General features: G+C 32.9%; 2 protein-coding genes across 3 annotated transcripts in view; one reads left to right on the top strand and one right to left on the bottom strand.

Moving 5' to 3' along the window:
• pnt (ETS transcription factor pointed) overlaps positions 1-19,260 on the bottom strand; it is a 328,008-nt gene that overhangs the window by 46,460 nt on the left and 262,288 nt on the right. The window lies entirely within an intron of this gene.
• The window catches only part of Polr1F (RNA polymerase I subunit F), a 185,870-nt gene that overhangs the window by 102,746 nt on the left and 63,864 nt on the right, over positions 1-19,260 (top strand). The gene's annotated exons all lie outside the window — the stretch shown is intronic.

The following is a 19,260-nucleotide window of genomic DNA, read 5'->3' as shown; positions in this document are numbered from 1 at the left end:
GTTACTATTGCAAATAATTTATGTGAATGTAGCTTTTTTCGTTTCCTGATATTTCTGAAAAATAGTACTACACCTTCTACCAGTGTAATGATATTTTAAAACACACGCGATATCTACGCTAAAAATTCCGAAAGCTCATACAACAATGACTGGAACAGAAGATGGATGACAAAAAAGGGTTGCGTTCGTATGTTTTCGTTATAACTAACTAACCATCGCGCCGTTTCTCCGCAGAGGTAGACAGAGAGAATAGAACGCCCTACCATCCTGTCTTTGCAAACATTATTTGCCTCTTCCTTATTCATGCATTTCCTCATACACACCCGCCGAATATTTCGACTTTTGACTTTCTTTTTCTGTTTTCGTTATATTGGAAACAATTGTTAATCATGTACGAGTATATGAACAAATAATAAATTCGACGATATTATATATTTTTAATTGAATATTATTTGTGTTTTTATTGTATAGTGTGTGACAAAATCTCAAGTTCATGCTATTTTCGTGAGTCTAAATGGCTCATTATGAAAAAAGGTATCAAATTGTGGTACAGTGGGTTCGAGCCCAGAAACTCTGTCTTAAAGTCTGCGACACTAACCACGGGAGTAAAACCGGACACCGATATAAGAAGGCGAAAATAAAGAGAAAATAATAACTCAACATAAAAATATAATGAGAAGAAAAAGAAAAAAATGATGTTGGGTTTAAACGAATTAATACAAAAGAAAATGTTTATGATTTGATCTTGCAACGGACAAAGAGTGCGAGGATAGTATTTTTGGAGAAAAAAACAAAGGCCAGACAACGTACAATAATGTGTTTATATATATACGTATGTGAAAAAAGATAGAAGTGTGCTAACGGGGTACCAGGACACGTGTGGAAGACACGTGCGACAACATCCGGCCATCCCAGAGCAGAACCCTCCAAACGGAACAACGACGGAACACACATCTGGGAGTAGGTTGATAAAACTCACTTGAGTCGTGATTATCTTCAAGTAACAAACCATCGCGTAATATTTTTCACCGTCCACATTATAATATGATTTAATGAAATTATGTATTAATTTTAAATCAAACGCAGATTTTTTGAGTCTACTAAGTTGTATTTTATTAACAAAAACACATAAAAAAATAATATTGTGACAATTGTTTCGCCTTCTTAGGGAATTGAAATTGTTTGATTTAAAATTAATACATACATAAATTAAAATGGAGTTCTACAAATTAAACGCCAAATCAATAAATAAATGATTTAATTAATGTAGATGGAATAGTTTATTTAGTTTTTTCCTTATTGCCAGTAAATTAATGTTGCCGTTATTTTTTGTTAAGGAAGGAATGCAAAGCTGAGATAAGCATTATCGATAAAATTAAGAAAGGTGTGTTGAGATGGTTTGGACATGTAGAACGAATGAGTGAGGAAAGAACGGTAAAACAAATTTATGAGGCGAATGTAAGTAAAAAAAAAAGAGCAGAGGAAGATCGAGAAAAACATGGCACGATCAGGTATGCCGAATACTTGAAAGTGGTCAGGTTAGGAGTCGTAACAATCGGCGGGTATGTATGAGGAGATGCATGAACGTGGAAGAGGCGAATAATGTTTGCAAAGACAGAGTGGTGTGGCGTTCTATTCTCTCTGCCTACCCCTGCAGGGAAGCGGCGTGATGGTTAGTTAGTTATTTTTTGTTAGTTGCTTCTAACTCTATCTTCTCTTGTATGTGTGTTTGTATGTGTATGTGTACAACATTTTGAGTGTGTTTAAATGTTTGTTCACAGATCTGTATTATTACCAATGATTGGAGATAATCGAGATTTGTGAACAAGTATATGAACACACTCAAAACATGCACATCTCAACAAGTATATTTTTGAGGTTTAACTAGACGAATGTTTATGATTTTGTTAATTTAATATCTGACTTTTTTTTTAATTTTTGACGGATAAAAGCCTTCCTCACAACCATTTTTTGTTGACAAATTTTATCTGCATGCTCCTCTTTTCTATGTATACAACTCAATCTCAACTCAACATAAGCTCTGATTCTGTCGGTACTGATAGTACCAACTGGTCTATCAGCACCCGTTTCATATACAAATAATCATTTTTCCAATGACAAAGGCGGTTTGTCGGCTTTTCTGCTTCACATGTGTCATCGATAAGTATTTCGTTCCGTGTATCATTGTAGTACATCTCTTTCTCATTTGTTTATGCAAATGTTCAAATTTTTATCACACTAGACGTCATATTTTGACGTGTGCGCAAATGTGTTTTGGCAGAAGAACGAGAGAAATTAGAATAATAATAAAGAAAATAATATTTAAAAAAAATATATAAAAAAATATATAACAAAAAAATATATGAACTATATCGAATCACCTCCGTGGTGTAATGGTTTGCGTGTTTAGCTACCGTGCTGGAGGGCCCTGGTTCGATTTCCAGGGAGGGGGGATGAAGCTATTTTTTTCCCTTCTATTTTGAAATAGTGGTTTTTACCAAGTAAATTATTAATACCAAGGATTATTGACTTTAAATACTGAAATCAAACTTATTTACGATGCTTGCAATTATTGTGGAATGCATCGAAATACGAGTCACAATACATTTTAAGAAATAGTGCTATTTACCAAGTAAACCTTAAATAAAAAAATAAAAACAACATTTTGAGTGTGTCTAAATACTGGATTATCTCCAATTATAGGAGTTATAATTCATATTTATTTTTTTGACATCTCAACTTAGATAAAAAAGAATTTGGAAGTCTGGACGTTTAAATGAAGGAGTTCCTGCTCAATAAAAAAGCTTCTTTCATCTCGCCAATAGATGTCTCAGTGAAATTCTAGTGATTCAAGCACCATATTGATTTCAAAATAGAACCATACATATAGGAGATCCAAGAATTTGAGTGGTTGTCAATCATGGATGGAATTGGTGAATGTTACCTGTGTGTAAAGTGATCACTTAAACCAGCCTATGACGGTCGTCAGCCCCGTAAATGCCCAGACTTCCATATTCTTCTTCATCTATTTAGAGATGTCAAAAAATAATATGAAAAATAGCCCCTGTAATTGGAGATAATCCAGATTTGTGAACAAGTAATTGGACACACTCAAAATGTACGTTTGATTACGACTAAAATAAGATTTCTTTAGATATTTTCTTTTAACATCTGTAAGAGTCCTGAGGCCTGGTTCCAACCATAAGGAATGGTTACGAATCATAGAGTTGGCAAAATGACGTTTAAAGCAGTCTGAATGCAGATGAAACGCAATACCTCAGACGAATGTATGATGTTCGAAAAGTTGGTATATTTCGTAAACAAGGTTCTTGTATGGTATCGATAGATGATCGAATGGTGAAATAAGGAAAGAATGCAACAAATAGATGTTCTAATTCTTCTTCATCTATATTGAGATGTTAAAAAAAATAGAAAAATAACTCGTGTAATTAGAGATAATCCAGATTTGTGAACAAGTATTTGGACACGCTAAAAAACGCTTATTTTTTATTTCCCAAGTACCTAACTATTTGATTTAAAAAACGTGAAAAATACCAATGACTATTTTATAGAGTAGCGATCATTTACGGTATTTTTATTTATTTAAATGAGTACCTATCAGTGATAAAAGATTGTATGTATTGTATACAGCTCAGTAGTCCTGGAGAGTGGGATAAATGTTGGTGCTGGGGGTTACGGGGAAGGAGGGAGGGGGGACAGGAAACAGTGGTATTGGCTGCCACGATAAGAACTGCCGACCAAGATATCAAAGTCACACACACATACCACTAGTATGTGTTCTAATTTTCAGATGTCCGGAAATGACTCTTTTCAAAGATTTTTTTTAACAAATATTAAAAAAAAACATTTATTGGAAAAGATGAAAAAACACATGTACCTCAACTTGATATGAAATATCTATCGTTTCTCTTTATATGAAAGAAATAAGTGTCGGAAAATTCAGACTTCCCCACATTTTAATTAATATCCATATATTGTAAACAAAAATATAAATAATATATTATTAGATTAAAACCAATATTTTTAGCTTTTCCACTTTATTTTTATTTGACCAGCGACCGGGTTTCGTCGTTACCGACATCACCAGTCTGATGATGTCGGTAACGACGAAACCCGGTCGCTGGTCAAATAAAAATAAAGTGGAAAAGCTAAAAATATTGGTTTTAATCTAATAATATATTAAAAATGCAATTCCATCACGAAGTGTCAGTGGATAATATAAATCTATTAAAAATATAAATATAATTAAAATGTAACTTAGTTTTAAAATCACGGTTTCGAACCTAACCGTTTCCCTATCAAGACTGATTGATACTAAAACACTATCTACTCAAACAAAATTCAAAATATTTTTGAATTTGTTTAAGAAGATAGTGTTTTAGTATAAATCAGTCTTGATAAAGAAGCCGCTAGCTTCGAAACCGTGATTTTAAAACAAAGTTACATTTTAGTTATAAAATAGAAAATCTTTAAGTTAGTGCTTCAAATATAAATGTTCGTTTGTTCAAAATCTGTAATCTTATTGATCTTACTAAGTTATTCACCGAACACTTGAATTTTTTTTGTTGTTTTTTTTGTTGTTTTTTTTGTTGTTTTTTTTTTGTCTGTTTTTATTACCAATATTAATATTATTACCAATATTAAATGGTTGGATATCACTGCTTATTCATTGTTATCGTAATATTCCCGTTACCAGTCAACAAATTAAAATATATGGTAATGGAAGATTAATTTAATAAACTCAACCAACCAACGAAGTTTAAATAAACAATAATACAAACACTCCGATTCAGGATGTAATTGAGTATTTTCAGAGATTTTTCAGGCTGACATACCTAACTACATGTTATTTTTGTATGTTTATATAGAATGAGTGAGGAAAGAACGGTAAAACAAATTTATGAGGCGGATGTAAGTGGAAAAAAGAGCAGAGGAAGACCGAGAAAAACATGGCACGATCAGGTGTGCCAAATACTTGAAAGTGGTCAGGTTAGGAGTCGTAACAATCGGCGGGTATGTATGAGGAGATGCATGAACGTGGAAGAGGCGAAGAATGTTTGCAAAGACAGAGTGGTGTGGCGTTCTATTCTCTCTGCCTACCCCTGCGGGGAAGCGGCGTGATGGTTAGTTAGTTAGTTAGTTAATATAGAAACTTAATATAGAAATAAGAACTTCCGAGAATTTGAGTAGTGTGGTTGTCATGAGTAGTATCATGGGTAGAATTGGTGAAAGTTACACGTGTGTATATGCAAGTGATCATTTAAACCGGCCTATGACGGTCGTAAGCCCCGTAAACGCCCAGACATCCATATTCTTCTTAATTTATGTTGAGATGTCAAAAAATAATATGAATAAAATAAAATTCTACTTCTTCCTTTATCATTCCACTTATCACGTTTCCACCCCCGATGCATCCCTCTACATATTTTAAATTAAATATATATCTGCAACAGACGGTAGCGCCATCCATCTTGTTTTCGGCATGTTTAAGTACCGTTGAACGAGATTTTTTATCTAATGTCCCCTTAATCCCATCCCCATACGAACGCAAAACTCCAGAGAATATATACTTGTACATATCGCGGCCTATATCGTTCTGGAGTGCCCAAATATTTTGTGTTTGGTGAAGATTTACGATAATGGTCGATGGTTGTGCTTTGGGAATTCTTCAAGAGAGTTTTCTCCTGAATTTGAGCTTTTTATGGCTTAAATGGAATTCTATAACACAACGACTGAAAAAAGATTCAAACAAAAGATAAGTTTTTTTTATTTACAAAAATACGTTGAGCTACGTATTAACCACAATATCAGTCAAATAATTTATGTGACAAATAAAAACGCAGTAAATTATCAAAGTAAACAAGCGTATTTGTTTACATTTTAAATGTTAAAATCAAACACTGATTTTTTTAGTCTACTAATCTGTTTTTCTATTGCTAAAAAACACAAATATAAATTTGTGACAATTGTTTCATATTCGTTTGAAAATGCCATAATAAGGCAAACAATTGTCACAAATTTACTTTTGTGTTTTTTAACAATAAAATCAGTGTTTGATTTTAAGATTTAATAATTAAATAAAAATGAAGTTCTTCAAATTAAACGACAATTCTATAAATAAGCGTATTTACGTTTATTGTAACCACAATATATATATGGTATGGAATGCAGTCGAAATGCGATCACTCAGACACATTAACACGATGTATTATAGATGTTCGAATTGTGGAATAAGGAAAGAATACAAAAAAGTTATACGTATTTCAAGGGTCAAATAATAGTGATTTTACACCCTCATATTTATTTAATATTACTTTGGACTGATACCTGAAGGTCTAATCACCTGTCCTTCGTGTGTTAACGATCAAGATAACACTGCGTTTATATGATGCAGTGCCTTATGCACCATCGTGTGCTGATAAGAGTTTGATGATTTATATTTTTCATATCATTCGTTCGCACAGTATTCATTCACCTGTTCTTTTAAAAAAAAATTCCCACACGAAAAAAAATATATATACATAACGTTATGTAGTATTTTCATATTACAAAATGACAGGGTATGAGAAAATATGCCGCCAAAGAGACGAAGGAAACAAGATCTCAATTATCTTCGTCTGTCACAAAGGCGCGGCACAAAAGTTCGCGCGTTTTTTGCAAAAGCTCTCGGGCCGAATAAAAACGAGACAACCAACGAATCACCCGCCACTTTATCGAGTAAAAAAATACATCCATTATTCTGAAAAAGCTGATTTTATAACGCCGATTGAGGATTAGCCTTTCATGTCCTTACGCGTTTTAATAATGGGATAATTTCCACAAAAAGGACAATAAGGTTCCTTGTTATAATGCCATGAAAGGATTGCTCCGTATCAGGCGGTGCGAGTTGCCCTTTCCCCGAAAGCTCCCGAAGAAAGGAACAACAAAAGATTGAATATAACTGCATACAATTTTGAAGGGTTTTTCTCTCACGATTTCATTGCACATATCTTTGTACCTACTTAAGATTTGGATGTACAGATAAATACTATGTAATAAAGGATTATAAAAAAAATATATTTTGTACATTAAAAGCATTGTTAACTTTGTGGTATGGTAATATTACACTCTCCTTATCATTCATTCATATTTAATTGAACGATGAATGATAAGGAGTGTTGTATTATATTATACCATACCACAAAATAAACAATACTTTTAATATGCAAAATGCAAAAAATTATGCTTTATGTACCAGTATGGAATTTTATATGTTAATAATAAATAATAATTAATCCCTTACCGCACCCCAATGGTGCATAGGGCACTGCTTCATATAAACGCAGTGTTATCTCGATCGATTACACATGAAGGAAAGGTGATCAGCCCTCCACTTCAGGTACCAGTCCAGTGTAATATTGAATAAATATTGAAATAATAATAATAATAAAAACCCTTATCCGCACCCCAATGGTGCATAGGGCACTGCTTCATATAAACGCAGTGTTATCTCGATCGATTACACATGAAGGAAAGGTGATCAGCCCTCCACTTCAGGTACCAGTCCAGTGTAATATTGAATAAATATTAGAGTGAAAAAATCACTTATATTTATTAAACCCCCCTGGGAATCGAACCCGGGACCTCCAGAACGGTAGCCGAGCATGCTGACCATTACACTACGGAGGCGGACATGCCCAAAATACATAAAAATACTAAAATCTTTTATATAATAAAATAACAACTTTGTAGTTTTTCCAAAGCCAAACAAGCCAAACATCGACAGTTATATCATATTAGTTAGTCGTTATAAATAAATGATGTACTTATAATATCAATTTACTAAATCTAATTTTGTGGTTTTTGTATCAAAGCAAGACATTTGAACAGTTTATTCGTTTTTAAAATAACATTAAGTAAAATATGTTTTTTACAGACGGCATAATAATTACAACAAAACTAATAAACAATATATAACATATAATATACAGAACCATAAATATTAATGTATAATAATGATACAATTTTACATAATTTATAAAGCGCCATTTTCGTAAAATATTACCTCAAGGGCGCTTATACAGACGTGGATAATGAATGATAATGATGGATTATAAAGAATATAAAAAATTAACAAATGAAGTTATTAAGATTTTATATTAAAACCCTTATCCGCACCCCAATGGTGCATAGGGCACTGTGTCTTATAAATGCAGTATTATCATGATCGTTTTACACATGAAGGAAAGGTGATCAGCCCTCCGCTTCAGGTACCAGTCCATGGTAATATTGAATAAATATTAGAATGAAAAAATTACTTGTATTTATTTTACCCCCCTTGGGAATCGAACGCGGAACCTCCAGAACGGTAGCCGAACGTGCTGACCATTACACTACGGAGGCGGACAAAATGAAGTAGCAAAGAGAATAAGTATTTAAATATTACTGGTTACTTTATAATTTCGATAAATGTTTAAAAAACACGTAGCTGCCGAAACTGTCATTTATAAAAGATAAGACCATGAAATATATTAAAATAATTTATGAATCTAATCAATTAATTTATTCAATTTTTAAATATCCTTCGAAATAAACGCTAAGTAAAATAGATAAAATTGAAATCGTGAAATATATGCGAATAGATACTGAGACATTGATTTTTCGCGTAGTTATTTTAAGTTACGTTCAACTGACACAAAGCCCAGTTCAACCATTAATAAAAAAGGTATCGTCATGTAGAGTGAAATTAAAACGTAACCTTGGAATTAGAAACTAAATTAATGCATATATTTATGCGTTTTTTGTATTTTCAATGGTATAAACTGGCCCAAAACAAAAGGCATATTTTAAAAAGAAATAAAGTTTATTGGCTGTTTAACAAAGTATTATTATTTAATCATATTTTAACATTCCTGACCGGCTGTCGTAACTGCTAGTTTTTCGAAATTTCAGTAGCAGTTTTTATGGATTTCCTATGAGTGCATGGGATCACACCCATATCACTATATCATTCAACGTTCAACAGATATCCGAAAATGTTGTAAAACAATTGAAAAATATTTATAGCTGAAATATGTTTAGAAAATATTTAGGAGCTTTTATTTACATTCACAACATTCTGTACAAATACTTGTTCACTATATAATTTATATACAACATTTTGAGTGTGTCCAAATACTTGTTCACAAAATCTGGATTATCTCCAATTACAGGAGTTATTTTCATATTATTTTTTGACATCTCATCAAAGATGAAGAAGAATATGGAAGTCTGGGCATTTACGGGGCTGCCCAGACTTCCATATTCTTCTTCATCTTTGATGAGATGTCAAAAAATAATATATAATTTATATTTGAAGCACTAACTTTGTGATTTTCCATTTTATATTAAAATATAACTTTGTTTTAAAAAAACTAACTAACTAACCATCACGCCGCTTCCCCGCAGGGGTAGGCAGAGAGAATAGAACGCCACACAACTCTGTCTTTGCAAACATTCTTCGCCTCTTCCACGTTCATGCATCTCCTCATACATACCCGCCGATTGTTACGACTCCTAACCTGACCACTTTCAAGTATTTGGCATACCTGATCGTGTCATGTTTTTCTCGGTCTTCCCTATAAATATTTTATTAATACTTAATTATAATTAATGTCTACCGGCTTCGAAGCTAACCGCTTCTTTATCAAGACTGATTAATACTAAAACACTATCTACTAAACAATATTCAAAATATTTTGACGGGCTAGGGAAAGAAGCTAAGGTAGATCTCAAGTGGCTTTATTTTTTTGTGTTGATTGGCAGTCACAGTCAAAAGTTCACAAATCTGGATTTTCTTAATTTAGGAGTTTTTTGTTAACTTTTTGTTGGACACGTCAACATAGATGAAGAAGAATATGTAAGACTTGGTATTTACAGGCCTAATGACCTGTCATATGATGGTTAAGTGATCACTTTACATACGTGCAACATTAACCATTACAACAAACTGTTGTGAACTCATATACTGTCATAAGATTGACGTGATGTTGCATGACATTGATATGAAACCATAACCAACCAACCAACCAACCTATGAAACGTCATAAGCTCTGTAATTTGTTGGGTAATATATCCAAAATAAAAAAAGGTTTTTGTTGGATTGAATTCTACATTAATTTATGCATATCTTAATACGTGACGCGTTTCGTCTTCTTATGACATTATCAAACACTCGAAACGCGCCACGTATTAAGATATACATAAATAAATGTAGAATTCAATACAACAAAAACCTTGTTTTATTTTGGATGTATTACCCAACAATTCAATATGGAATTCTAACAACTATCTGCAGTTACAATAAATAAGCCCTGTAAATACCCAGACTTCCATATTCTTTTTTATCTACGTTGAGATGTCAATTATTATTTTTTTTTTTATTAAACCCTTATCCGCACCCAATGGTGCATAGGGCACTGCGTCATATAAACGCAGTGTTATCTTGATCGTTTACACATGAAGAAAAGGTGATCAGCCCTCCGCTCCAGGTACCAGTCCAGGGTAATATTGAATAAATATTACAGTGAAAAAATTACTTATATTTATTTTACCCCTCTTGGGAATCGAACCCGGGACCTCCAGAACGGTAGCCGAGCGTGCTGACCATTACACTACGGAGGTGGAAAAAATAGTTTTATGTAAATTTTATGGCTATGAGTTATTCAACACCGTGTGAGCGAAGTGAGCAGCTTATTAACTATGTTAATTAAAAATGTAGCAATCGTTTCAATTAAACGTCAAATATTAATGGGGACGCCACAAGAACTCTATTAGCATAATATAAATATAGCTTACATCAGATAATAGGATTATAATAGAGTATTAAATACAATGTAATATTATGGTATAATGCAATCTCCAACGAATATCGTTAGGTTTGCAGAATGCATGAAAAAAATAAATTGATACTGTGTGAATAAGACCTAAGGCGTTTTATATTTCCATTATATTTCATATTATTTTTTGACATCTCATCAAAGATGAAGAATAATATGGAAGTCCCGTAAATGCCCAGACTTCCAAATTCTTCTTCATCTTTGATGAGATGTCAAAAATTAATGTGAAAAATAATTGGAGATAATCTAGATTTGTGAACAAGTATTTGGACACACTTAAAATGTTTTCTATTATTTTTCATGTCAGTAACAGATCTCTACAGGTCCGCCTCCGTGGCGTAATGGTCAGCACGCTCGGCTACCGTACTGGAGGTCCCGGGTTCGTTTCCCAGGGGGGGTCAAATAAATGTTAATGATTTTTTCACTCTAATATTTATTCAATATTGCCCTGGACTGGTACCTGAAGCGGAGGGCTGATCACCTTTCCTTCATGTGTTAATGATCAAGATAACACTGCGTTTATATGACGTAGTGTCCTATGCACCATCGGGTGCCGATGAGGTTTTTGATTTATTGATTTCTACAATTTTAACCCTTAAGGTGCTGCAATTAAAATTTCAAATTTCTACAAAAAGTGACAGTAATACAAAAAAAATATAAAGCATTGTGATAAAGTTGTAGAGTGGCACACGTGCGTTTCAGTAGATCATGTTGCAACGGAAGTAAGGTTAAAATTTGGACACGTGTGCATGCTATGTTAGACAAAAGAGTCCTGAAGGCGTCAGGTATTCACAACATTTTGAGTGTGTTCACAAATCTGGATTATCTCCAATTATAGGAGTATTTTTTATATCATTTCATCAAAGATGAAGAAGAATATGGAAGTCTGGGCATTTACGGGACTGACGACCGTCATAGGCTGGTTTAAGTGATCACTTTACGCTAGTGTAACATTCACCAACTCTACCCATTATTGACAACCACACTACTCAAATTCTTGGAAGTTATATATATATATGAACCAATTTAGAACCTTGTTCTTGAATCTACTTTTCATCTTCTTCAAAAAGCTTCTTTTTATCTCACCGATAGATGTCTCTAGTGAAGTTCTAGTGATTCAAGAACAAGGTTCTAAATTTGTTCATATATATAGAACTTCTAAGAATATATATAAAGAACTTGAGTAGAGTGGTTGTCAATAATGGGTAGAATTGGTGAATGTTACACGTATGTAGTAAAGTGATCATTTAAACCAGCCTACGACGGTCGTCAGCCCCGTAAATCCCAGACTTCCATATTCTTATTCATCTTTGATGCGGTTTAAAAAAATAGTACGTCAGGTATTATTAAAAGCATTGTAAAGCGATGTAAAGAATAAAAAATATGAAAGATTACAAGATGGAATAAGATTTAAACCAGAAGTAGCCGGTTTGTGTTAGCAGTACACAGCATAAAATAAGTATGCATATGTATACAGAGATTTACATTAAGAAGAATTCTTAGGCTGAGATAAGCATTATCGATAAAATTAAGAAAGGCGTATTGAGATGTTTTGGACATGTGGAACGTATGAGTGAGAAAATAACGGTTAAACAAATTTATGAGGCGAATGTAGTTGGAAAAAGAAGCAGAGGAAGACCGAGCAAAACTTGTCACGATCAGGTATGTCAAATACTTGAAAGCGGTTGGGTCAGGAGTTGCAATAATCGTCGGGTATGTATGAGGAGATGCATGAATGTAGAAGAGGCGAAGAATGATTGCAAAGACAGAGTGGTGTGGCGTTCGATTCTCTCTGCCTACCCCTGCGGGGAAGCGGCGTGACGGTTAGTTAGAGGTCTTTATGCTGGTATGGACATGTGGAGCGAATGGATAACGGGAGAATGAATAATAAAGTATATGTGGCGAATGTGAGCCGGAGAACAGAACGAAGACGGCCGAAAAAGACTTGGCACGATAAGATCAATCAGAACGTAAAATCTGGTGGAATCAAAAGTCTGCGTAATCGGAGGGCGTGTATGACTTGATGTTTGGATGTGAAGGAAGCGTGGAGTGTAATTGTAAGTGTTGAAGAGATCATAACTTCAAAGATAGGAGAACTACGTAAACCCGTTCACAATAGTGTTTTTCGGTTATATTATTCATTTCATGTAACCAAATTTTTCAATCCTGTAAATTTTAGTAGGTACCTACATACACACGAAAATTTACCCATATTTCATATTGTCTATGCCTCATAACTAACATTTTAGCGGTGATTGGGTAGAAAAGAGCAGTAATAAATTAATAAAATGTTAAAGTACTTTAAAAGCAAAGACATCAAAAATATATATCTACCTTTCCAAACCATGATTGAATCCAGGATGACGAAAACAAATAAAAATGGCTATCCAATATCGCACATATTATGTCCGAAATATATTTTCAAATTGTATGTTTGACTGTGAAGCTGTGTCGTACGCATGTGTAAATAAATATAAATAAATAAACATATATTTTTAAAAAGCCGATCCTACACAGCTGTTGCACTCGATAATAACACCAAAGAATGAAAATAAACAGTAGTTAAAATAATTATCTTATAAAAAGTGCAGCGAAACTTTCACGTCCTTTCAAAGGGTTAGTCACAAAGCGCGGGAAATTTGACAACCATAGATAAAGTGACAGTTCTCGTTTCCCGCCTATTCTGGGCTGGCGCGGCAAAAACAAACACAAATGGCGGAGCGGCTCCGCGGCGACTGTCAGCGGCGGATCAGAAAATCAAAAGTGAAACAGCAAGAAGAGGTGCCAAGGATGATGGTGTGCAAACTAGACCGCGACGGAGAGAATGAGGAACAATGTGAAGACGAGTGGAAACGGCAATTATTACCTAACTAGTGGAAAACGGCCGTGCATGTATAATATAGCCAAGTAGGTACTAAATGTTGTACTTACAAACTATGATGTACGTACAATCGTCATATGGCCGATGAAAAGCGAAAATACTAGAAAAATATTGCAAATATTTTTTCAAGAATAAAATCCCATTAATTCAATTGTAGTCACTTTGTGGTAATGTACTTAATGTACTCACAAACTATGATGTGCGTACAATCGTCATATGCCCGATGAAAACCGAAAATACTAGAGAAATACGTCGAATATTATTTTTTAAAGAAAAATGTCATTGATTTATTATGTAGTCACTTTGTGGTAATATATATATACATTTTTTTAAAGTTTTACTTCTTTAATGCCACTATTTATTAAAATCTATTGTGACACGTGTTTCGTTGCATTCCGTATCATCTTCGTGCATAAAAATGATGCGAAAATGTATCGAAACACGTGTCACAATGGATTGTAATAAATGCTGACATTTACCGAGTAAACTTCATTGAAAAAAAATCATTATATTTTAAAATAAATGGCAAATAAAAAATAATAAAAAATAATGTAATTTTTAAAAAACATGTAAGTATATCTCTTTGCGAGGAGACGTTCACAATCCCGTCAGTATTTATTTCATTGAGGTCAATAATGCAATACGTTGTAACGATTTTTTGCAAAGCGTCAAAATCTTCTTCTTCCTGGCTACATCCCAGCTTATTATCCTTGTAGACTGCTGGGGTCAGCTCTCCTCGTCCTCAGGTTATATATCCTTCTGTCCAGGATAACGTCACCTAGGCCGTGCCTTCGAATCATGTTATATTTCTGCTTCACCCATGAATTCCTTGGTCTTCCTCTAGATAGCCTTAATTTGACTTAGTATTTTGTAAAATTTAATTTTACAAAATAATAATTAGTCAGATTAATTTTCTATCCTAAATTCAGAATGTCAAGTGAAAAACACCGTGTTTATGCACACGTCTCAAAATAGGGCCTAGCAAAGTTGAAGAACATCCGACAGCAAAGTCAAATTACCTAACCCAACTTTTAATTACTGAATAATTATGATTTTATATATTTTTTAAGCTGCGCAATGTTACGATTTACAATAAGTAACAAAACAAAACGCAACGGAAGCTATGGAAAGTCAGATACCGAGTACTGTTTGTGAAGAGTGAAACTTCGTACTTCAAGGTCTTCGTACGGTACAGAAACCATCTTCCGGTGTATAATTGAGATAGTTAATTACGGATTATTTTGTAAGACTGGCAATTATTACACTATTTTTTGTATGAAAACCACGATTTTATTGTTTAAAAAAGACAACAACAAAAAATGATGCATAAAATGGATCGCTTAGATATAAATACTTCGTCCCGTTGTTTTTTTGTATGTCATTAAGACCATTTACTAGATAAAATCATAATCATGAAAATATTCCTAAAAATATTTTCTAGGAATTCTACAGGAGACAAATACTTTATCTGCGAGAAATGTGGTAAAGAGATGTCAATAAAAATAGCAAAATCAAATGTAAAAATTGTAAATTAAAAATAACTCGACACTGAGAACACTCTAGAAGGGTGAATAGCCATAAAAAGAAGAAGAAGAAAATGGCATACACGTAGGTGAATAATTGACTCATCATAATTGACTTGAAAAATCAGTTCATAGTAAAATAGTCATGATATTTATAACGTTATTTTTATAATGTTATTTTTCTTCTAACCCTTATTCGCAACCATATGGTACATATGGCACTACTTCATAACGACGTTATCTTGATCGTTAATAACCTGCAAGCAAGGTGGTCAGTAATGCGCTTCAGGTACCAATCGAGAGGGACACTAAATATATATTAGAGGAAAAATCATTCATAAGGTAATTATATTATCATTCTTGGAAATCGCGATCCCGGGGTCTCTATAGTATGGTAGCTAAAAGCGCTAACCTCTACACTATGGCGCCTCTATGGATAAACCCTTATCCGCACCCCAATGGTGCATAGGGCACTGCATATAAACGCAATGTTTGTTAACACATGAAGGAAAGGTGATCAGCCCTCCGCTTCAGGTACAGTCCAGGGTGATATGGAATAAATATTAGAGTGAAAAAAACACTTTTATTTATTTGACCCCCCTGGGAATTGAACCCGGGACCTCCAGAATGGTAGCCGAGTGTGCTGACCATTACACTATGGAGGCGGACAATATGCTAGGCGGCACTATGGCGCCTCTATAGGATAGAATAATTGAATGAATAGACAATATAAGTTTTATCATATTTCATGGCGATGCACATTATCGAGAAATCAATGAAAAAAAGTATACTAGTATATTTATAGATTTGGCGTTTAATTTGTAGAACTCCATTTTATTTTATATTTTAAATATTAAAATCAAACGCTGATTTTTAGAGTTTACTAAATTGCCTTTTGTTATTATTTAACACATTAAAATTTTTTTTTTTTTTTTTTTCATATTATTTTTTGACATCTCATCAAAGATGAAGATGAATATGGAAGTCTGGGCATTTACGGGGCTTACGACCGTCATAGGCTGGTTTAAGTGATCACTTTACACACGTGTGTAATTGGAGATAATCCAGATTTTGTGAACAAGTATTTGGACACACTCAAAATGTTGTAAAAAAATAAAATTTGTGACAATATTTAAAATGTGAGAAAAAGAAAGTAAATAATACTATAAAATATAATGTGTACTATAAAAAGATCTACATCACTTTCAAACACATAATAACGTATCTTAGATAAACACCTTTACGAAAATAATTAGAGCGGTTCAAGTCTTCTCCGACCGTAGTTTCAGGACCACAGAAGCGTATCACGGAATAATATTCGCTAATGTTACACATATATTCATCATACCATACATCATACAGTCAATGATAGTAATAGGTAGAATGGTTGCGCAATACCCGAGCCTGTAAATAGCTGAATGACTGTTCCATTTCATGACAAAATTATTATTGGTGTATTGTGAAGCAGAATGAAACACACGAGTATTTTGCATTCATAGAAAATATGTTCTACTAGGGTATTTCACCAGAATCTTGGTCATTCTAAGTGGATTCTATAATATGACAGAACATTATCGACGGAGAAGATGCAAAACATGGGGAAATATTAGAAAAATAAATACGGCAAGCAGTTGGAAAACATGAAAGACCAAAAAGAAAATGAATAGTATGTAGAAAATATATTATAATAGATGGAAAAAATATGAAAATATGTGTATGAACGGAAGAAAAAAATGGAATATATAAAATGTAAAGAAAAGTCATAAAAATTGATAAATAAAGATTATAAATTGCATAAAGATAGATGCACACGATAGAGTAGATGGATTTAAAGTAGGAGATGTAAAAAGTAATGGATGATCAGAAGAGACGTGTATAATTTTGTTTTAAATAAATTTTAGTATCAATTGAATCGTAAAGTAGAAGAGAAGACGCGGGAGTATATACCCAGAAAGTGAAATATACAGTAGACTAGGAAGAAAACAGGATGAAGTAAAGAGTTGAGTAAGCCAAAAGGTGAAAAGTTTTTGAGAGCAAGAATACAAGATACAGCATAATCAAAAATAGATAATATAGGAGTACAGGGTCAGCAAATGAAACTAAAACCAGGTAAGTAAGCCCGTAGAGTAGAAGATGCAAGTAAAGACTATGACAAAAAATTTAATGAATATTATATCGATTCGAAAAGTGGAAGAGAAGATGCTAGAGTATATACCAGAAAGTGTACGGTAGACGAGGAAGAAAACAGGATAAAGTAAAGGGTTGAATAAGCCAAACGGTAAAGTTGTTGCGCACAAGAATATAAGGAATGGCATAATCAAAAAAAGGTAATACAGAAGTAAGTATAAGGTCAGCAAATGAAACTAAAATCAGGTCACGTATGAGAAATGGCTCCAAGTTCACGCTCAGACTAACACGGTTGGTTTTGCAGTTTCGTAATACATTTTCACGCCGAAGAGAACAAGAGGGTCATCTGTGTAATAATAATTACTGTTGTGTCTGATGAGACTACTTTATGGAGAGTTAAATATCCGATATAAAGATAGTAATAAAACAGGCAGATATTGCAGAAGTGGCCACTAATGGAATATTTTATTGTTAAAATAGCTAGGAATCAGTTGTAAATATTGGTAACCGCACTAGCAAACAAAATGTTCATAATTCATGTATTAATTTTAATAAACACATTTTTTGAGTCTACTAAGTTGTATTTTATTAACAAAAACACATAAAAAAAATATATTGTGGCAATTGTTTCGCCTAGTTATGGCATTTTCAAACGAATTTGACACATTCGTTTGAAAATGCCATTAATTTTTTTATGTGTTTTTGTTAAGAAAATACAACTTAGTAGACTTAAAAAATCTATGTTTGATTTAAAATTAATACATAAATTAAAATGTAGTTCGACAAATTAAACGCCAAATCAATAAATATGTTCATAATTCATTTATTTATTTATAATTTTTGTATATTGCTATCTCAACTGGGTAACCTCTCTTTTTCGGTGGTGTCCTCGCGTGCGATATATTTTTTTATTTATATTGGAAATATTGTATTTATAATATTTGGTATTTACTAAGTAAAACTATAATTTAAAAAAACATTTTTTTATTATTCTTAACTCCTTACCTTTCAATAACTTTCAATAACTCAATAACTCTTTTCATTTCAAAACCATTAATTTAGTTGGAAGAAAAACTATTTTCATTACAAAAACGGTATTTTAAGCAAAAAATTCAATTACGTCTAATGTTACCTGGTTATAAAGAAAATTAAATTGCGATTTATCGAATACTGGGCCTTAAATATCGATATGAGATTTTTTTAAGTTTTTTTTTTATTTATGTATGGGCCGAATGGAAACCAAAAGTTTTTATACCGGACCTGGAAATGTGGCGGAGTTTTCAGAGGTGATACGATCACCCACTATGCATATAGTACTAGTTCAGGGATCGGCTACCTCTTGGACCAAAAGAGCCAAACATGAGTAGCAAAACGGTTTGAAAATTTTTGGGAGGCAATTTTTAATTTCCATTAATTTTATTGAATTCATTGAATGTTTAAAATATGCATGAGAATGATTATCAGTATAAATAGGCATGTTTGCTATCAACGAGCCCTTTATTGGCATATTGAACATGAAAGTGGTTTGAAACTAGTGTGGTTTTTCAAAGGTTGTTTTCTCTCTCTTAAATGTTTTTATTTTTAGCAATAATAAGGTTTTATGAGGGCTCATATCGCTTACTCCTTTCAAGAACGTTATAAATAAATAAAAAACTTGATTTTTCAGGAGAACGTTTTTAAAGTTTAAAAATATAACACAATGTATTAAAAATAAATATCAAGTCACTTCTTGAATTTCTTACTGTGCAACACATCTTTTTAGGTAAAACCTGGAGGTTTTTTTCTCCATTTGAAAAATATTTAGTACATTTAAAAAAATAATTAAACAATACGTTTTCTTCAAAATGCAAAA

This window comes from Brachycentrus maculatus, unplaced genomic scaffold (assembly GCF_059751285.1).
Source record: "Brachycentrus maculatus isolate JH-2025_06_01 unplaced genomic scaffold, ASM5975128v1 h1tg000104l, whole genome shotgun sequence".
In the NCBI taxonomy this organism is placed as follows: domain Eukaryota; kingdom Metazoa; phylum Arthropoda; class Insecta; order Trichoptera; family Brachycentridae; genus Brachycentrus; species Brachycentrus maculatus.
The sequence above is the reverse complement of the archived record's forward strand: the minus strand, read 5'-3'. Positions and strand labels throughout refer to the sequence as shown.